Here is a 23178-nt window from a genome sequence, read left to right as displayed (position 1 = left end):
TGTTCTTGTTTTTCGATATCGAACTTTCCACAGAGCTCTGGTCTTTTCTTTGCAAAAACTTGGAAATCTTCTATTTTGTTGAGTGCCCATACTTTCCCTTGGAAATATATAGTCAGTTTTGCTGGGTAGCTGATTCTTGGTTGAAGACCAGCTCTCTTGCCTTTCTGAAAATCATGTTCCATGCCTTACGATCATCAGAGTGGAACTTGCAAGGTCTTGTGTGACCCTGATTGGCATTCTATCTATCTATCTATCTATCTATCTATCTATCTATCTAATATCTAAATTGTCTTTTTCTGGCTTCTTGTAGGATTTTTTCTTTTGTTTGAAAGCTTTGGAAATTGGCAATTACATACCTGGGAGTTGTCTTTTGGGGATTTAGTGTAGAAGGTGTTCTGTGAGCTCTGTCAGTGGCTGTATTGCCCCCTTGTTCCAGAATCTCTGGGCAATTTTCCTTGATTATATCTTGTATTATGATGTCGAGTTTGCTGTTTATTTCTGGCTTTTCTGGTAGTCCAATTATTCTTAAATTGTCTCTTCTCCCTCTATTTTCCAAGTATATGACCTTGTCAGTGAGATATTTTATGTTCTCTTCTAATTTCTTGGCCTTTTGGCTTTGCTTTATTAATTCTTGCTCTTTTCCCTGCTCATTGTCTTCTAGTTGCCTGATTCTGACCTTGAAAGCCTGGTTTTCCTTTTCAGTTTGGTCAAACTGGTTTTGTAGATGCATGAATTTCTTTTGCATTATTTCCCACTTTTCCTCCCAGAAGGCTTCCATCTTTTTGATCATTTCTGATTCAAATTCTTCATGAGTTTGTGGGGAGTTTTCATTTCCTTTGGAAGGTTTCAGGGCATTTGCTTGTGTTTCCTCTTCTATCTCCTCTGTATTTTGTATTTTTGCTCCATAAAATGTGTTCAAATTTGCCCCCTTCTTCTTGTTTTTCTTGGAATTTTCGGGCTTTTTTGGTTCTGTGGAGTTGTTGTTCTGTCTTCCCAGAGAAGCCAGGAATTTCTGGTGTTTCTGTGTTACTGCCCTCCTCGGTTCCCTCCTGATGCTTCTCCATTGCCTTACTTCCACGCTCTGAGCCTGCCTTGGCCCTTTCCGCAGGGTGTGTGTTTCTGTGCCTTAGCCAGCCAGAAGAGCCAGCACTCTGAGGGGGGAGGGTCCGCGGCTTCCCAGAGCTCAGAGGGCTCCTGATAAGATTAGCTTTCACTGGGTTGAACTGAGTATGCCTTGAGGCAGGGACCTCCTGTGAGTTTCGTATGGCAGGATCCAGCCAGGGGTTTACAGGCTCCCCCATCTCTCTCTGTTTCCTTGCTGTCTCTGTTGGGTGCCCCCTCATCTGAGTCAAGTTGTTTTCAGGAAGTGTCCTTCAGAATAGCTGGCCCTGAGGCTCTGTGGTTCCCTCTGCTGCCTTGGACTCGGTGCTCTTGGTTGGGGGGGATGGGTCCTGGGACCTTCCTTCTGCCTACCCTTTAGGTCCAAGTGATCTCGGGTTCTGGCTTTTGGGTGGGGGCATACCTTTTGATCCAGGTCCAGGAGGAGGATTCCCGGGGTCTATGCTGTTGATTGTTTTGAACTTCAGTGCCCTAGGAGCATATAGTTTGAGTTCTGTAGGGAAGGGTTTCTGGAGATCTGAACTTTAGCTTTCTCTAAGCCGCCATCTTGACAGGAAGTTAGTCCAATCTTTCTTAAAATGTCTTTACTGGATATATTTTCCAGGTTAATTTTTTCTTCAGTGAGATATTTCATATTTTCTTCTATTTTATTTCATCCTTTTGATTCTGTTTTATTGTTTCTTGATGTCTTGTGAAGTCATTAGCTTCTATTTTTCCAATTCTAATTTAAAAAAAAAAAAACTGAATTTCTTCCATTATCTTTTGATTCTCCTTTTTAATTTGGTCCATTCTAGTTTTCATGGCATTCTTTTATTCATTGGATTTTTTTTTTTTGCATTACCAATAGGCCAATTCAACTTTTTAAAAAATTCTTTTCTTCATTGGATTCTTGGTCTTCTTTTTCCAGTTCTTAACTAATTTTGCTATTTTAAGCTTTTATGTATATATATATATATATATATATATATACATATATATATATATAAGAAATGAAAGAAGTATATATATATACTTCTTTCAATTCTTTTATCCCATTCTTCTTTGACCTGTCTAATATGATTTATTAATTCATATTTTTAAGTTCTTCCAGACCTGTGGTCAATTCCCATTTTTTAAAAGTTTTCCATGGAGTTGTTTGTATCTCACTGTACTCTCTTGATTCTGTGCTTTCTTCTTTCTCCTCTGTACATTTTTGAGAGTTAAGTGTTTTTTCTTCTGTTTGCTCATTTTCACAGCTTTTTTAATTTTGCCTGTGGACTGGGAATTCTGAACACAGCTTGCTGATTCTGTATCCTTTGCTAGTTTGCAGGGTTTTTCCCTGTGACTAGATCTTTGGTGCAACCAGGCCTTACTGCAAACTAATGCTAGGGCCTGGGATATCAAAGAGTGGTCTAAAATGCTCTCTTGCTGGTGTAGGCCCTATTTCAGGATTCTGAAATCAGTTTACACCTAATCACAGAACCTAACACAATAGATGAGGGGATGATTGGCCAGCAATCCTCTGTGTGCAGTTTTGCTTCCTGTTACTCCTTATCAAAAGAAAATTAGCACTCTCTGCCTGCCTTTCAAATTGTATTCAATGGGAGAGTTCCCTCACAACTTCTTGCTTTTTGTTTTTTAATACTATCTTCATGAGGCATTTTTTAAAATATTGATTTGGAAGAATTTCCAGGGTGGTTTAGGTTTTCACTGCTATTAAAACCCTATTTTGGTTCTGCTTCCCCTGGTGAATCCAATTATTATATCTGAAAATGGTATACTCCATAGTATATATTAACCTATAATTAAATATTAAATCAATTTATCACTTGATTTTTCTTTCACAGTGAAATATTATGTGATAAAAATTTAAGCAAGAATGATGTTGATGTAGATATTTTAGAACAACATGCAAGGTTACAATTCTTTACTATATAAGATTTACAATAAATCAGTCAATGAGTATTTATTAAGCATTTTCTATGTTCCAAGATCTCTGTTAGGTGTTGAAGATCCCAACATAAAGAATGAAATAATATCTTCTTAAAAATAACTTTTATTAAAATCTAGTGCTAAATTTAATTGAAGGAGAAACTTTCCACTTTCATTATGTAGAAGCAGTGTGGTAGAATGTAGAATGAATTTTCTACTTGTTATCAAAAAGACCTGGGATTGAAAATCACTCTTCACTTCATCACTTCTTAGATAACAATAATATTCTTATACTCACTAGCTGTGTGACAGAGGAAATATCAGTTGCATTACAGAGTCTCAATTTCTTTATCTGTAGACAGGACATAAATCATATAACACTATCCTTTTCACAAAGGTGTTATGAAGTATAACTGAGAAAATTAATTTCATAAATGTTCAAGTGCTATTTAAATATCTAGTTGTTATAGTGGTATTAGTCATACTATTCAGGACTACCTCTCTTGGAAAGAGATCTCTGTGAATCAGATATGAGTTTTAAATGAACATCTTTACATTTTTAGTGTACCTTTCTCTCATATAACTAAAAAATCCATATTTTATCTATGTGGGTACCACATCCCCAAAAGACACATATCACATTTGCCAAAGGAAAAAATACTTACTGGGAAAACTTCTGGTGATCAGTTCAGATATTTTAAAATGTTAACTTTAACTTTTTTATATTCATTTAATTAATTTTGACTATTCACAAAAATAATCTTTTTTGACTTCACTCTTTTACTCCTATAAACGGACAAGTGATTTTTGTGGATTGATCTTTTATTTTTTTTTCACTATTCAATCTATACCTAAGATCTTTTCTCAATGAAGATAATATAATAGTCAATGAAGTTAGAGTTCCAACAGCATCTGATTCCACTTTTATAATACTCATAGGTTTTCTTTTCTCTGGTTCGAATTCTTTGATGATGAATGTTTAAATTCTGATTGAAGGTGTTCCCAAATGCTTTACATTAATAGGATTTCTTTTCAGTGTAGCTCTCTAATGCTGAATAAACCTTGATCTATAACTAAAGTCCTTTCCATATCCATTATAACCATAGAATCAATCTGTGTGTGTGTGCGTGTGCATGTGTGCATGTGTGTGTCTCTGTCTCTGACTGTCTGGCTCTCTCTCCCTCTCTCTCTCTCCCTTTACTGATGTCATAAAACTGAAGAAGGCATGAGCATAGAGAAAGACCTTCCCAAATAAGTCACATAATACAGTACCACTTATGGAGTGTCCTATATACAATGAGAACAAAATCCCCAATCATACGAGTTCTTCTATGTATCAAGTTCACAAAGCATTGTAAAAATTATATCATAATTCAAATTGTATTAAATAAGACAAAACTTCTCACATATAAATAATTTCCTCTCAAGCAAGCTGAACTGTATATTCTCATTTTTAAAATGGAATTTACAGTTTTTTTGTGTGCTTGTGTTTCTTATATCTAGAATTTGGGAAGCAAATTAAGTAAAACTTGATAAAATGCATAGCAGTAATGTATTTAAATTTATTAAATTAATTTAATTCATTTTAACTTTAATTTTTTAATGAGATAGACATTACAATTAGCAAAAATCACTAGAAAAATTATCAATATTTTGAGGGCATTTTGTTTTTCATGATAAGCCATATTCATATAATATGTATGAATGATCTTGTTGTTGCCTGCATTTCCTACCTACTCCTACTCTATCCCAAGATAGTATTAGTATGTTAAGAAAATATTGGGGCTCTAAAAATCTAGAGCTTGAGAATTCTGTAAAAAATAATAGCATCATTATGATTTCAATTGGCTATTTCCTTAATAGATGGTACATGAATCTCAAATATTGTTATTATTCAGCTCTGAAACAAATTAAATGACAAAAATATAAATGGTAAATTAAAAATATTGTGCATCTTTATTTAAACTTTAGCCAAAAATATATTATCAATAGACTCTCATATGCCACAGTCCAAAAAAAAAAGCATCATCTATTGAAAGAATGGATCAAGAGAGATTACAAACACAGAAAAGTCCCATTACTATATCTTCCAAAGATGGAACTATAATAGTACAATATCACATTGCTCTTACATCAAGAAAAATGATCCATAATGTTTTTAATCAATGGTTCAGTTCATGAAGATACATGGATACAAATATATCTGAAATTTGATTTCTATATGATATATAGTGTGAGATTTAAAATGGTTGAGGTCTTAAACTGTAGTGATTAAAATAGTGGAAGATATAAATTGTGATAGATATAAGAGAGGGTGAGTAAATTTGACCACAGAAATATGTTTCACTACAGTATTTTGGGTTTTAAAATCAAATATAAGCCAGGGAAATATTCCCAATTATTCAAATGCCCAAGTCAATTGGGTTTTATAGAGATTTTAATTAACAATACAATGAGTAATCAAAGAAAGAGAGAGAGAGTAAGAAAGGAATAAGTATGAAGGGCCTCAAGCCAATATGGACTAGACCTGAGTCTTAAAAGAGAATTCAGTCAGTTTTTTAACACTCACCACAAGGTCTGACTAAACAAGGATACTAGTGACATCAGGCCAGCGTCCTTCCTCAAAGAGTCTTCCAGCCAGAGATTGTTTCAAAGGGCCTCTCTCAAGAGCCTCCAGAGCTCCTACCCCAGAGGGACAGAGCCCCTCAGAGGAGCTCCTCAAGGAGCTCTCCTTCAGAATGAGATTTCCTCCAAGAGCATTTCTCCTCAAAGAGATCTATCTCCAAGGAAAGAGCCCTCAAGCATCAGTCCTCAAGGAAATGAGTCTCTCAGAATGAGATCCTCCAGAATGAGAATCAGAAATCGAGATCCCTGAATGAGATCCAAGCTCTTATTTTTAAGGGCAAAATTTCCTCTGTCACCTCCCCTAAGTCCTTACATCTACCAATCACTGTAGATGTTTCTAAAAGACCGCCCATTTTGAATTCACAGCTGAGTAGTTTCTTTAGTAAGTCAGAAAAAAATGCTGCTATGTGGACAAATTTCATTAAGTAAAACCTCTGTATAAGTTATCACCCTTTTAGGTTTAAGTAGTTTACAAGTTGCCCCACCTATATGGGTACCTAGCATCCCATTGTATCAATTTTAAAAACAGGCATGGCACAAAGAACTCCCTGTCCTTTCCATAAGCATGGGTCAAGGCACTTTCATTGTTCAGCAAGGAGTTTTCTGTCCTAAAGCAGTCTTAAGTAGGGTGGAGTAGGGATATTCCCAAGGCAAGGAGTTTTCACATTCAAGTAGAATTCTCACTATCTGCTAGGGAATTTTTTTAAGTAGAAGATTCCCCAATAGGGAAATTTCCAACATGCATAAGTCTGAGAAATTTTAAGGTTTACAATAGCAAGCCACTTTTTCTGGGCAAAATGTTTATTTTCTTTTATTTTGAGAGAAGGCCTTCCTACCTCACCCAGTATAGCAGAACAGTGGCCACTCGTGGTTGAGTGATCAGTACATCAATTTTGACATTGGGTAGTTCACATGACATACCCTGTAAAATGAGGTGAGCAGTGAATTTGAGCTTTTCTTCAAGTTCTTAAGATGTATTTCCCAGTTTCTAATAGTTCATATATTACTGCTAACTGCATACAACAAAATGTGTGGAATTTGTTGACTTAAATGCCAACAAACAAAACAGACAAGAAAAAACTATCATATTGATATTTTGCACAGGAAAGCACAAATAATGACACTATTGAACACTGCAAATCTTTGGTATTTCTTTTGTTTAGAATTTGCATATTGAAGAAACATCATTGGAATACAACTCATTCTGTTAAAGTAATTTGTTTCCTGGCAACTCATCTGGTTAATCTTCCTATAGAGAAATAGCCTGAAAAGTATGTCAAATTGTTTTCCACAGAATGACTTTAAATTTGGATTAATCAAAGATAATGTTTTGGATGGATTAGTCCACAAATAACTTAGCAGCCTATGATGCCCTATGAGGATGAATAGTTTGTGAGTAACTAAGAAAAATGTAGTTTTCAGAGAATTCTACACATTCAAAATGCTGTGTAAGTGGTCTAGGTAGGTGTAGCATATTGGTTGCTACATCTAAAAATCATATCTTTTCATTATCAAGCAACCATATATTACACTAACTACTTGGGATACATTTCAGGATGATTCTATTGGTTTACATATACAAGTTAATTGATAAAATTTCTATTTGATTATATTAAATAAACATGATCTCCAACAACCTTACTTTAAAAAAAGTTTCATCAAGGATAAAGAAATATTGATGTTTCTATTTTAGCATAAATTTGTATATGACACAAAGCTAAACTTCATAGCTAGCACATGGAAGAAATAAATCATTTTCCAAAAGGATAGCATGAGAATAAGTTATTGAGATACATTTTAAAAATGAAGTTTATTAAGAAAAAATATAAAATATTTCAATTGGATTAAAATAACGGTAATACTGAAAAGGTATAAATAAATGACAATTTTAAAAAAATATCTCTAAATTTTAAAAGTAAATACTGTGGTTTTTGAATGATTCTATAATATTATAAATGTAATTATTCCCTCCAATGAAGCAGATCATTCATACATTTCTCTCTTATGTGAATTTTGTCCATTTTGTCCTCTAAGTTTGACACAGTAATATTCACTCAACATGCTTGTGTCATTGCCGGCTTTTTATATACAGCATAACAATTCAAGCAGGGCACTCTGGCTATTGTTTGCCTATCATTTGCCTTTTTTTAATGACAAACATATTTCTTTAAATTACATTTCTCTGAGGGAATCCTCTTTCTTACCCTTCTGAAATATATTCTATAAAAAAAGTTTCACTGTATTGGTTCTATTATTCTTAAAAGTGAGAAAATTTTGTATTATTAATTTTTGGAAATTTGTTCCACTTTTTACTTCAATTTATTGAACTTATTTTGTTTGCATCATAAGTGTTTCTTGGATGATTTTTTTTTAGTTTGGTCTCTCTAAAGATTATTTAATTTTCACTTACCTTTTTTTTTAAGCTTAAGAATTTCCAGAGAAGGGCAGCCAAAATCTTAAGGAATGTCATGCCCATATCAAAGGAAGATTGTTTGAAAAAAACTAAGGAGTGTTATATGTGAGGAGAAAATGCAAGGGTATGTGATATTGATGTATACATATTAGAAAGGCTGTCATTTGAAAGAGCAAAAAACTTGTTCTCTTTCAGTCCTGAAGCCAGAATTTGGAATATCATATAGGAGTTACAGAGAGGCATTTTTTAGCTTGATGTTGAGACAAATCTTCCTAAAAGTTAAATCTCTCCATTAATATAATGAGTTATTTTGAAAAGTAAAAAGTTTCAAGGATATTACAGGATTCCCTTTGCTGATTCTGGATACAAGACCCTTACTGCATGGAAAAAAGGTCACAGCTGGTGAGCACAGTCTCAGGGTGAGGAGGAGCAATAGTAGTTCACAGGAGTACTTGTGTCCAAAAGACTGTTTGCAGTTCCAAAGTAGAAAAGGTGCCTGTGAACACTCACAGACCAGAGAACAGTTCAGGATAATGGTAAACACACCTCTCAGAAACCATAGAACCTTGGGAGAATTGAAGAGCAGTTAGATCCTCAGACTTAGCTCTGAAGGCAATAGTACAAATAACTTGAAGCTTGGAACAGTGCTCCCTTCACCATAGGTACATAACCCAAGAATAAAAGGAAATAAAAAGGCTTGAAAATGAGTAAACAACAACCATATAGAAACTCAAAAAAGACAATTAATTTGGTGACAGTGAAATTTAAAAACTTACAAGAAAATGACAGTCAATAGTGCTGCTTTCAGAGAGAGAACTATTGGAATTTAAATCCAAAACCAAGAAAACTTTTTTTCACTTTCTTAATTTTTTTGGGGGGGGGTTCCTTTCATCAAAGGATTTATATGGAAATTATTTTACATTATTGCTCAGGTAAAATCTATAGGAGAGTGTTTACTATCTTAGGAGGTACAGGGAGAGAAAGAAAGAATTTGAGGCTCAAAATACCTTTTAAAATATTGCAAACTTAACAATAAAAATGACAATCCTACCCAAATTAATTTACTTATTTAGTGCCATACATATCAAACTACCAAGAACCTTTTTTACAGAATTAGAAAAAAACTATAACAAAGTTCATTTGGAAGAATAAAAGATCAAGAAAATCAAGGGAAATGATGAAAAAAACATGAAGGAAGGTCATTAAAATGGTCAATCAATGGCCATCAAAACAATATGGTACTGGCTCATAAACAGAAGGGAGGAATAGACTTGGGGTAAGTTACCTCAGCAAAATAGTCTATGATGAATCCAAATATCCAAGCTTTTGGGAGAAAAATCCAATATTTGACAAAAACTGCTGGGAAAACTGAAAAACAGTATGAGAGAGGTTACATTTGTATCAACATCTCACACCCTACACCAAGATAAACGCAGAATGAGTGAATGACTTGAACATAAAGAAGGAAACTATACGTAAATTAGGTGAACACAGAATAGTATAACTGTAAGATCTTTGGGAAAGGATAGATCTTAAGACCAAGCAAGAATTAGAAAAAATTACAAAATGTAAAATAAATAATTTTGATTACATCAAATTAAAAAAGTTTTTGTACAAACAAACCTATGCAAACAAAATTAGAAGGGAAGCCACAAATTGGAGCAAAAAAAATTTATAACAAAAATCTCTGACAAAGGTCTAATTACTCAAACATATGAGGAGCTGAATCAATTGTACAAAAAATCAAGCCATTCCCCAATTGATAAATGGGCAAGAGACATGGATAGCTAATTTTAGATAAAGAAATCAAAACTATCAATAAACACATGAAAAAAGTTCTAAATCTCTTATTATTAGAAAAATGGGAATCAAAATAACTCTGAGGTACCACCTCACACCTAGAAGATTGGCTAACATGACAGCAAAGGAAAGTAATGAATGCTGGAGGGGATGTGGGAAAATTGGGACATTAATGCATTGGTGGAGTTGTGAATTGATCCAACCATTCTGGAGGGCAATTTGGAACTATGCCCAAAGGGAGCTAAAAGAATGTCTGCCCTCTGACCCAGCCATAGCACTGCTGGATTTGTACCCTAAAGAGATAATGAGTAAAAAGATTTGTACAAAAATATTTATAGCCTTGCTCTTTGTGGTGGCAAAAAAAAAATTGGAAAATGAGGGGATGCTCTTTAATTGGGGAATGACTAAAGAAATTGTGGTATATGTTGGTGATGGAAAACTATTGTGCTCAAAGGAATCATGGACTGGAATAGTTCCATGTGAATTGGAATGACCTCCAGGAATTAATGCAGAGTGAAAGGAGGAGAACATTATACACAGAGATTGATACACTGTGGTACAATTGAATGTAATAGACTTCTCTACTAGCAGCAATCCAATGATCCAGAACAATTTGAAGGGACTTATGAGAAAGAACTCTATCCACATTCAGAGGAAGAACTGTGGGAGTAGAAACACAGAAGAAAAACAACTGCTTGATCACATGGTTCAATGGGGATATGATTGGAGATGTAGACTCTAAACTATTACTCTAGTGCAAATATGGAAATAGGTCTTCATCAATGACACATGTAAAACCCATTGCTCATTGTATACAGGAGGGTGTGGGAGGAAGGGAGGAAAAGAACATGAATGTTGTAACCATGGAAAAACATTCTAAATTATTTAATTAAATAAAATTTTCCAAATTAAAAAAAATATTGCAAACTATTTTTACATGAAATTGGGAAAATATATATTAAATGTTAATATAAATAATACTTAAATAAATATATTAAATGTAAAATTGTAAATGCAAATAAAATAAAAATGTAAAATATATATTAAATGTAAAAAAGAAAAGCATTTCCTCTGAATGATAATTTAGTTGTTATATTATAGTGCTTTTAATCAATTTTGTACTGATTTAATGATTTCTGAAATCCTTTCTAAATCTGAGATTCTGAAATTCCCCTAGTTTCTCTCTTCTTGACCCATATTGCCCTGGACTGGACATACAGGAGAAAATTCCTCTGAAGTTTGAGTTTTTTTTAATGATTGAAGCCTTCTGCACACATTTTCCCCAGCACTTTATTCATTTAATATTACCAATCAAATAAAAAATAAATCATTCAATTTAGCTTTACATTTTCAATCAGAATATGTTCCACATATTTTCTGCAGTAAAAAAGCTCTGACTGGTTGCTTATATGCCTAAATTGACTGATTGAATTGCATTTATTTTGCATTAAAATGATTAATCAAAATAGTCAAATATTTTGTACAGATTGTTCTTGTCCTGTGTTTTGTTTAAACAAAGGATAGTGATTAACACATGTATATATCTTCTGACGATCTTGAGCAGTCATTTTAAAAAGGTGTTTCTTATTGATTAAAGAAAGTCATAAACCTATTTTTCCCTAAATTGAAGATAGAAACATGTAAAGGTGCTATTTGATAAAAAAATTCAAATATGTCAGGAAGTCATCTAATGTTTAATAAGAGAGAAATTTCATTTCAAATCTCATTTCCCAGATTGCTGTTCTGTGTGAGCCTGATCTGGAACTCTAAATTCTTTAATCTGCCCATTATTTAAAAACATGAATGTTTAGTCTTAAAACTAGGGGTGGGGAAAATCATTGAGAATGATAATCCAAGAAGCATACTGTGACCCATTAAAGCTCAGTGAATTTGACTGACTAATCTCTTCTCACTCTCCTGTAACCTCAGCATCTTTACTTCATTTAATTCTTTAAGCTTTAATGAAAAGCAGCAATAAGCCAAGAAGAGAAAGTATTTGAAAATCCCTTTATATCTTATAGCAAAGTCTAATTTGAAAGCATAAGGCAAGTGTGAATATGATCTGTCAAAACATTTCTCAACTTTATCATTTCACAGAAGAATATCTTATCAGTCTTGTCTGTTTGCATTAGGGATATTGGAATAGAGTCATCACAAGAGTGAATGTGTCCAAGGTACAATGTTCCTTTTATCTAGACTGTGTTTTTTTCCTTTCTTGATGTATTTAAGATTTAAATTTCATTTATTTATTCACCATGCAAGAGAGGTCACCATTGAGAGATGTGGCAATTTAAATAACATACAAAATCTAATAACTTTGCTATGGCAAAAATCTAATTTGTTAAAGGTTAAATTAACATTTTCCACAATTCTCCTTGATAAATAATATTTCTTTATATCAAGGTAATCAGAGGAGAAAACATGAGGATATCGGTAATCAGTCTAATGACAGAAAGGTGATGCACTGAAGCTACAGAATTAGACATCTATATTTTGGATACAGATGAGAGAATTTTTCTCTGTGAATATTTCTTACAAGCATTTTGCTTTTGTATACTTATCCAAGGTGTTAGGAGAAGAGTGGAAGAAATTTATTTCTGTTGTTAAAAAATTAAATTATGAATATTTAGCATAGAGTTATATAGAAGTGAAATCAAAACCAGAGATTGCCAAAGTCAAGATGATTAAACAGAGGAAGAAATTGAGCCACTTTTCCAACATTAACTGCCAAACACATTTAAATACTACATCAAATCGAATTTTGTTTTAGCATATTCAACAAAAGATAAGGGGGAGACATTTTTTTTTCTTCCTGCCTATGACAACTTAGGCAAAAGAAGTCTGTTACACAGGGTTGGATCTAGTCCAGATTACACTTGAAGTACAACAGCAACAGTGATGATGTGTTTGGCAGGTAGAAACAATCATAGGAGTAAAATTTGAGTTCCCAACAGATAGGCTGGTAAGTGTCAGACTGGTAGTGTGACAGTGATTACAGGGGCAACAATCCAAATCAGTAGGGCAGTAACTATATCTCTCCCTCAATCACACCAATTTTGAAGTACTGAAAATTGGCAGATCCCCAGAATTAACTATTAGAACAGAAGCAATGAAAAACCTAAAATTTAGAACAGTACCCTGTTAAAACCAGGTGAGAAGAAGCCAACTTTAACATAAAGTTCAAAGTCAGGAAATTGGTTTTAAAATGAGCAAATGAACAAACAGAAGAATCTTACCTTAAAAAATCTACTATTTTGAGGGGAAAGGTCAATCCATAAACTCAGAAGAAGTAAATATCATGAAAACAGATATAAGCAAACCTCAAAGAAAATTGCAAATTGTACACAATCACAACATGAATTTCTGAAAGAGGCAAAGAAATAGATAATATTTGTGGAGGAATTGGGGGAAATGAGATTAGTGAAAGAATGATGATAATTATAAAATACTGTAAATTAGAATCAGGGGTGATTTATATCAAGAATGCAGAACTGGTTTACTATTAGGGAAATAGCATAAAAAGAAATATTAAACAAGAATGAGCTATTTATATTTATTTGATGGATGAAATGCACAACTATTTTTTGTACCAAATCATATTAACATATTTGTTTCAAAAAACATTTTGAATCAATGGTTTGAGTTAATTTAACTATGCAGTTTTCAATTACCTAAATAATAGATAATACTGCCTTTCATAAAAACTGTACAAATCAATATGCAATCCATACCATTAATTCAGTTGTTGTATGAAAAATGTAATGATTTCTTTAGGCTTATGTTTAATTAAGAAACTTTCTAAAATTAGAATATAGTATTTATTTCATTTCTCTTCTCTTCAGTGAACATGTAAAATATTTTTCAGTTTTTAGTTTTGAGGATGGATAAAACAGTTGATAATACATATCCCTTTCCTATAAATGGGTTCCAATCATGGAATACTATAAGAAAGGAGATGTTGGAAAATATTTATGCAAATATGGATAACACAAAGAAGATTACAAGTGTATCAGACTGAGAATGTGCTATGAGAGTTTCAAAAAGGGACCTCAATTAAAGAAGCCAAGTGAGAAGAAGAATGGGCTCTTTGAAGGAGCATTTATGCAAATATAGCACATGGTGAGAAAAATCTACTCCCTTGTCTCTCCTCATCTTACACTGAAAATGAACATAACCTAAATACATTTGCCCCAACAGATTTCTAATCAGAGAAAATTCACAGAAAATTTTGAACTCCTATAATAAAATACCTTTCCCATCCTGTACTGCTCAAATTACTTACCTATAGACCTTGAATGATATTTAAAAAAATTCTTTGTGCTTCACTGGGAAATCTTGTAAAATAAAGCTAAATGGGATGTTCATTAAAATGTCAGAAATATTTTTAAGTTCAATTACGAGGTACAGCAATTTTGTCCTAAGTGTGGTAATGATACAATAACTATGTCAGGAGGGTTTAATTAGCAAGTATTTAGATGAACAATTGTCTTAAATTATTCAGGATCTTCATGCATGGCAACTTAATTAAGAAACAAAATGATTTTTTGAGTTTATTCTAATCAGAGTAAAAAAGTAAAAACATTCAACTTAATGTAAAAGGATATTTATGGAATTTATTTTAAGGACTTTTACTATGAAAATAACTAAAAACTTATGTTTATCCTGATGAGCCAAAAGTAATTAAAAGTTACAATAACATAGTCATGTTTGTTAGAATACAGGAGCCATGTGATTTAAGATAGAGACATGCTGGATATTCTGATTGGTGGTTCTATTATCTGTTAAAAATAGATAAATATATTTCAACTTTATATTAATTTTTACCTTGAAATTCATGTTACATTAGGAAAAAGGAGGACCTAAAGAACATCCAGTCAAACCTCTTCATTGTAGAGATTAGGAAACTGAAACTTTGTGAATTCAAGGTTATTTGCAAGGTGATGTGGACTTGAGCCCAGGTCAAATCTCTTTCTTTTTTCCTTTAATTTTTTTTCAAAACTAGATGTAAAACGATTTTGTAACATTCTTTTTTTTAATTTTTAATTTTGAATCATCTCCCTCCTTCCTTCTCAATAAACAAAACAGTGTGATATCAATCTTACTTGTACAATCATGTAAAAGATTTTTCCATATTATTGGTGGAAGGTAATAAAAGCAAAAATAAAATCTAAGAAATAAAATAAAAAATGTTTCTTTGACCTGGATTCAGACTCTATCAGTTCTTTCTCTGGAAGCAGATAACATTTTTTTTTTGCCATGAGTTCTTTGGGATTGTTTTGGATCATTTTATTGCTAAAAAAAGCTAAGTTATTTACATTTGTTCATTGTGCAATATTGCTTTCACTGTGTATAGTTTTCTGATTTTGCTTACTTCACTCTGCATCTGTTCATGTAAGACTTTCCAAGTTTTCCTGAGCTGCTCTGCTTGCTATTTATTATTGCACAATGCTTTTCTATTATAATCATATGCTATAACTTACTCAGTCAATCCCAAATTGACTTTACAAGTCTTTGTCACGACAAAAAGAGCTACTTTAAATAATTCTGTACATACACACCCCTTTCCTTGTTTATCTCTTTGAGATATAAACCTTCTAATGGTATTTCTGGGTCAAAGGGTATGTACTGTTATATAGCCCTTTTAATATATATTCTAATTGTTCTCAGGAATTATTGAAGCAGTTCACAACTCCCCCAACAGTGAGCTAATGTCTCATCTCTCCTCTTCCCCTCCAAGTTTTGTCATTTTCCTTTTCTGACATAATAGCCAAAGTGATAGGTTAAGGGTGATATGTCAGAATGATTTTAATTTGCATTTCTCTAATTAATAGTGATTTAGAACATTTTTATTACTACATGTAGTTTTAATTACTTTGATAATTTCCTGTTTCCATGTTTTGCTTTCCTTATCAATTGGTGAATGATTTCTATTTTCATGCATTCCACTCATCTCTCTTTGTATTTGAGAAATAAGGACTAATTAGAAAGGTTTGTAGTGTTTTTTTTTACCATTATGTTTACTATATTTTACTCTCCATACTTTTCCCCCACATATTTATCCTTTTTTCTCTCTCCTTTCATTTTATCTATCTCCAGAAATATTTAGCTTCTGATGATCACCCCATCAAATTTGCATTTTTTCTTATTAGCACTAGCCACATTTTTCTTATCCTTTTCCCCTCCTACTTTCTTATAAGAAAAGATGGATTTTTATATCTAATTGACTGTGCATAATCTTCCCTGTTTGAGCTATTTCTGCTGAAGATAAAGTACAAATGTTCTGCTTCTCACCTCCCCTAGGTAATATTTATTGGGAAAGATGGGAGGAGTGAAAGAACAGGGGATAATGGAAGGTTTGTAGCAGGGTATGGAGGATTTGAGGGGAAAGAGGGAATATTGCTGCTGGTGAGGCAAAGGAGAGAGATGCCCCCTGCTGAGAGGAAGCAGCAGGGGTCCGATAAGGACTGTTTGTCATTGAATGACTGAACTGATGTTCAGCTCCCTCTATGCCCCAGAAAAGATAGTCCACTTATCTGACTGTGAATTCAAATAACATAAAGTTTAATAACCAGTTTGGATTTTAGAGGTATCAGGAAAGAGGGGCAAGGGATGTCCCTAAATAAGGTTGGAGTCTTCCTAAGCTTTGAAGCTAAGGCTAGGCCTCACAGGCTGGTGGAGTGTTTCTCACACTCCCATCCTCTGCACTAGTTTTGTCAATTTCAGAATCTTAGCAGTAGACAGCAAGCAACCAAGGAAAGTTCTAACTATCAGAGCTGGTTGGGCCTGTGTCTTTGAGCTGAACCAAGTAGAGGCACACCACGCCAGACTGGGCTGAAGCAGCTCCTCCCACCTTCAACACAAGGAAGGAAGGGAAGCCAGCAGGAAGGAAGTGCTACTCACAAGACCCAACTTCCACTCCCAGTTTCCCCTTCCCCCACCAACTGTCAGTCTTGTTTCCTTTCCACACCTATTAACCCTTCCACTGTAAAAACTCATGATGTTTTAATAAAATAATTTTGTTCTATTTCTCATTCCCCTTTTGTCCAATCTATTTCCCTTTTTACTTATTTTTTTAAAAATCATTTGATCATATTCAACTCACACTCTTGCCCTCTGTCTCTGTATATTCCTTCTAACTGCCATAATATTATAAAGTTCTTAGTTGTTAAAAGTATCACCTTAGGGATACCAGCAATTTAACCTAATTGAACATCTTTTAATTTCTCTTTCTTATTTACCTTTTTATGCTTCTCTTGAGTCTCATATTTGACTTAAAATTTTCATTCTGAATATTAAGTAGGAATATTAAAAAGTCCTCTATTTCATTGTATGTCCATTTTCCTCCAAAGATCTAATCTTATATTTGCTGAATAGGTACTTCTTAGTTGAAAATCTTTCATGTTTGTCCTTTCATATTCCAGGTCCTCTGATCCATTAATGAAGAAGCTGCTAAATCTTGTGTTCTTCTGACTGTGGATCCATGATATTTGAAGTGTTTCTTTTTAGCTGTTTGTAATATTTTCTCCTTAATGCGGGGCTTCGGGAATTTGCTATAGTAGTCCCATGAGTTTTCCATTGGGGATCTCTTTAAAGAGGCAATTTTAGAATTCTTTCAATTTCTATTTTACTCTCTGGTTCCAGAATACCAAAGCAATTTTCCTTAACAATTTCTTGAAGGGTGGTCTCTAACACCAAAACCTCAAATCATATACCCTTATAAATAAGTGATAAATTATATGTTTTCTTCTATATTTCTATTCCCACAGTTCTTTCTCTAGATGTGAATAGCATTCTTTCTCATAAATTCCTCAGAATTGTCCTGGATTGTTGCATTGCTATTCATAGCAAACTCAATTATAGTTGATTTTCCCACATTGTTTCAGTTAATGTATATAATGTTCTCCTGGTTGAGTTCATTTCACTCTACCTCAGTTCATGTAGGTCTTTCCAGTTCTTATAGAAAACAATCAATTCATCATTCCTTATAGCATAATAATATTCCATTATCATAAGATACCACAAAATATTCAGCCATTCCCCAATCCAGGGACATTCTCTCATTTTTCCAATTTTTTGGCATCACAAAAAGCACAGCTATAAATATTTTTTGCGCAAACGGATCCTTTTCCATTTTTAATTTCTTTGGAATGCTAACCTAGTAGTAGTACTACTGGATCAAAAGGCATTCATTCTTTAAAATCCCCTTGGGAATATTTCCAAATTGTCTTCCAGAATGGTTGGATCAATTCACAACTCCTCCAGCAATGCATATCTGTCCGAATTTTACCATATCCCCTTCAACATTTTTCCTTTACTGCCAGATTGGCCTCTAACCTCTTTTTTTATCATGATTTTTAGGGGGTCCAATATTTCTTAGATTGTAATTCCTTGATCAATTTTCAAGGTCACCTTTTTTCCAAATGAAATATTTCATATTTTCTTTTTTTCTTTTTTTAACTTGCTTTAACTGCACTGCTCTGTGACCTGGATCTCTGTGCAAGCAATATAACAGAATATTTATTGCCCACAAAGACAGAAAAAGCAACCCCTGTAATCACCTTCTAAACATTTTTCTGACCCCTTTAACATCTATTTTTGAAAGGTCCAGAAGCATTTGCTGCTGATTCAGCTGTCTTGAAGACCTGTCCAAATTTGTCAATATAGGACTTGCTTTTCCTTTTTTGCTATTCTGTGTTCCACTTCCACATCTGTAAAATAGATCATTCATGTTGGTCTTATAACTTGTTTGGGGCTGAAAATTTGTTTCACCCTGTCCTTTTGTAGGTTGTGGCACTCCAGAATTTGTTTTTTTAGTATTGTGAAGACTGGTTTTGGCTCTCCCCCGATTGTAATAATGAAGGTATTTAACTCTTCCTTGATTGTGAAGATTAAAGTGTAATCCCTTGTCTAGTTTTAGATTTAATACCCAAAGTGTAAACATGGCACTTAAAAGTTGAGTATAGAACTCTGTCTGTTTTTAGATTTTAATCCCCATAAGTGTAAAAATGGTACTTAAAAGTTAAGTATGGAGATCTACCCATTTGGGGATTACACCCATTTCACACAATGACTGGGAGGTCTGTGATGTGACCCACATGTGAAAGAGTGGGTGGCAAGTCAGAATTGACTGATTGCCTTTTGGGCAGTCCTTGAACAGAACATTGGCTGTGATTGGTAGACATAAAGATCAAGGCAAGTGACACAAGAAAAAAGGTCACTAACAGAAAGAGACAAGGGCCGGAAATCAGTTCTTCTTGGTGTTCTACTTGGAACCCACACTTGGAGGAACCTACTGTGAGAAGAAGTTCTGCTAGACTCTGCTGGAGGCTACTGGCAGTTCTACTGGAGTTGAGACTGATGAAGAAGATGCTGATAAAGAATCTGCTGATTGAAATGATTTGTGGTGAGTGTAAAGGCTGAATCTCTTTCCTTTGGCCTTTCTGGAGGTCACCAGCCTCTGGAAAAGCCCATCCTCTTGAGACTCCTTTCCCTTTGAACTCCTGCCTGGATCAAGAGGAGGCCAGAGCAGCTCTTCCTTAATATCTTCCCTCTTTATTGTAAAATAAACTACCTTAAAATCCATTTTTAACTTTAGTAATTCATTTGGGATTTAGTAATTAAATCCCTGGTGACCAACTAAAATATTAGTCAGTCCAACCATAAATTTAACATTATTCATAGAAAAGTTGTTTAGAGAACAATTTGGTAGAGATTGGGCAGGTTTGTTTACCTTTTCTGCCATTTTGGCTCCACAGTATCAATTTTTACCCCACTACATACCATTTCACTAATTGAAAGTAGAGAAAGAGAAAAAAAAATGAGAATGGATGAATTATGAACCTACATAGATTCTAGGTCCAGTTTTGTCATTTCCTAACTTTAACCTTGGAAAAATAATTTAACAACTCTGGGCACCTGTTTTACTATATGAGAGAGAAGGGAAAAATAAGGTTACGTCTTCCTTAAGAGTTCTTCTCTAGATATAACTTTTAAAATGTTATATAAACTTTAAATGATTTTCTTGTTGCAACTTTACCAATTAATAGATCTCCTCTATCAGTATAGATATTACTTAAAATAGCTGAGATAACAATTTATCTAAACCTCTTTTTTCATTTGTGTCTACATAGTTCCATAAATCATTTAAAGTTTTACCCAAACTACTGTTTCCATTATTTAATTGCTTTAATATTTTTAGCACTTATTATGTCTAAATTTTTTCCAACTTCATTTTGCATTTATGTGTACATAGCATCATATTTCCAGACCAAGGAGGGAGTCCCAAAACTCCCTAACTCCATTCCCTTTAATTTTATTTAGTAGAAAATTGAAGAGTAGACAATTTACCAAAATAATCAATATTATTATATTAGAAATTATCAGAGGTCATTGATGTCTCAAGTAAAAATTATAATTGATAATGTTCTGCAGTAAATTTAGATTTTTTCATGAACCTCCCAATTGTCCTTTCTTTGGAATACTTGCTGCTTTAAGTTTTCCTTGATTTCATTAATAATGACTCACAGTAATTTAGAATATTCTGAAGAATATAAATAATGAAAGATTTGTTTTTATGAAAAGAACATATTTAAATTTTAAAAGAACAAATTTAAATTTCATGAACACTCTGATTTTTTCTTTTCTTTTTTTAATTTGAACTTAAAGATCAGAAGACCTAATTGTTGATCAACTTAATCATATTTAAAATCTAAAACTGAATGATTATCTTGATAGCTGCTAAAATATTTAAGCAAAATTTAATGTGCATTAGTGTTATATGAAAAACTCTAAAGCATATAGAAATCATTTTAAAAATTTAAGATATATATATATATAAAAACCATTAATAGGCACCATAAGCAATGGGAATACTCTGAAATCTTCATCAATAAATAAAAGAGTAAATCAGTTCCTCATTATTTCTACTCTTACTTGAAATGGCATAAAGTCATAAGGAATATAAACATGATATAAAATTATTATGATTTTGTTGATGACATGATGGTATAAAACATTGTAGCAGTAGTAGAAATACTGTATCATAATACATAATATGAATCTCAAAATATCAAAAAATATTTGTAAAAAATTATTTCTATATGTAATTGAAAAAATAAAGGAAGTGGCAGCTGGGTGGCTTAGTGGATTGAGAGCATGTCTAGAGACAGGAGGTAGTAAATTTGAATCTGGCCTCAGATACTTGCTAGCTGTGTGACCCTGGGCAAGTCACAACTCCCGTTGCCTAGCCCTTAACACACTTCTGCCTTGGAACAAATGCATCATATTGATTCTAATATGAAAGGTAAGGTTTTTAAAAATAAGTAAAGTAAGAAAAGAAAGAAAAAAAGAAATAAGGCAAAATGTCATAGCTGGAGGGTATATTCCATTTTTATGGCTACAGTAATGCCCATATAATAAAGATTGCCACACAAGAATAGATTAATTTGTATTTTTAATTATTTTACAATAAAACCCTCAAAGAGATATTGTATGGAACTCAATATATTTCTAAAATGCATTTCGATGATTCACAACAAGAAGAACATGGACATATGTATTGTATGATAATACATATAGAACATATATCATACAATCTACCACCTTGGAAATGATGTAAAGGTGGGTTTGAGTAGAAAGACACGAATCATAAAATATGAGAAAACTATTATTAAACAGTGTGTGGTAAAAAAATAAAAGTGAATGGAAAACAAATTCATTTGAAGGAACAAGAAAAATAGAATACCAAAATAAAAAACAAAAGGATAGGAATAAAGGTAGTATTTAAAGTCTAAATGTTAAACTATATGATAAAGTATCAACAACCAAAACTCTTTAATATTTGCTAAAAAAATATAGAATGAAATTAATGGAAGGAGACTAAACAATGGAGGGCTAAAACTTATCAAACTCAATAAAACAGTATTTAATGCACCCTGGAATATAAATTACTTAGGAAAGAATAACTAGTAAGAATTGATGAGAAAGTTGGAAAGAAATTTGTTAGAAATCAAACATAAATTAACATTATGCACTATATCCAAGAAGAAATAAAACATTAATACAAGACCTGAATATTACAGATAAAATACAAAATTATTTTTTGCAAATCAATTGTATGTTAAATAATTCTTAGGGAACATGATAGTGAGAGATATGAAGTGAAATTTAAAATATTTAAAATAAAAAAGATAAAAAATTACTTTGAAATGACAACTGAAAGTGTGAACAAAACATAAATAATGAAAAATTATAAGATATTCTGAATTTCTATTATGTAGTTATTTCAAGTGAATATTATATTTAAAATTATATAACAAAAACTTTGTTGATATGAATCTCCTCCTTACCAGTATGTGTGCTTATTTGTGTTCTGATTTTTACTTTATTTATCTAAGTGTTACCTATGTATGAATAACATTTAAAGGACTTATTTATAAGAAATTAATTTATTGGAAAAGTTTTCAAAATGTCATCTACAGTTCTCAAAAATATCTCTTTAATGATTTGTGCATATGCTCATTTCTATTAGAAAATCATTTTCAAATTGTGAAATTGTTCAAATTCTCTTCATTCTAAAATGATTTTTAGAAATAATTAAATGATTAATATACATTTTGCTATCTTCATACAAAAATTTAGTCCACCTGAGCAAAATATTGGTGAAGTTATTAAATAAATCAGTTATTCAAAAGAATGGTTAGTGACATTATGAGTGCAAGAGTTCCAAAACAGAGATTCATATCCATGGTGAAAAATAAAAGATAAGATTACTTTTATTTTTTTATGTGTTGGAAAAAGTAGGATGGAAGTTATTGTAAATGAATTATTACAAAATTATTTACCATAAATTATAGAGTATTTTATTTTTAAAAATGTTTTAAAATTTTCTAATTACATGTAAAACTTTTTAACATTTGATTTAAAAATTATATATTACAAATTCTCTTTTTCTTTCCTATCATACACCACTTATTGAGAAGTGTAAAAGTTAAAATTAAATGTCAATAATAAAAATATTATATTTATGAGGTTTATTAAGGTTCATTAGAAATCAAGGAATAAAGAGTATACAAAATAAAAACTACGTGCCCAAGGCTGGTTAGCCATTTTCAAATTTTCCCTACCTTACCACAATCACTGCTGATGCTACATCATGCAAATAAAGAGAAGACATGGGAGGCGTTACTGACAGTTAAATACCATTAATGTGATCTTGGCACCTTTGGAGATGTGGGAGAGATTATAGGGAATTCTGGGAAATACCAAGGACTTCTGGGGAATGAAGTCAAATGTTCAAAATTTCCATTTAT

The sequence above is a fragment of the Monodelphis domestica genome, chromosome 2 (assembly GCF_027887165.1).
Source record: "Monodelphis domestica isolate mMonDom1 chromosome 2, mMonDom1.pri, whole genome shotgun sequence".
Taxonomy (NCBI): domain Eukaryota; kingdom Metazoa; phylum Chordata; class Mammalia; order Didelphimorphia; family Didelphidae; genus Monodelphis; species Monodelphis domestica.
Note: the sequence above shows the minus strand (reverse complement) of the source record.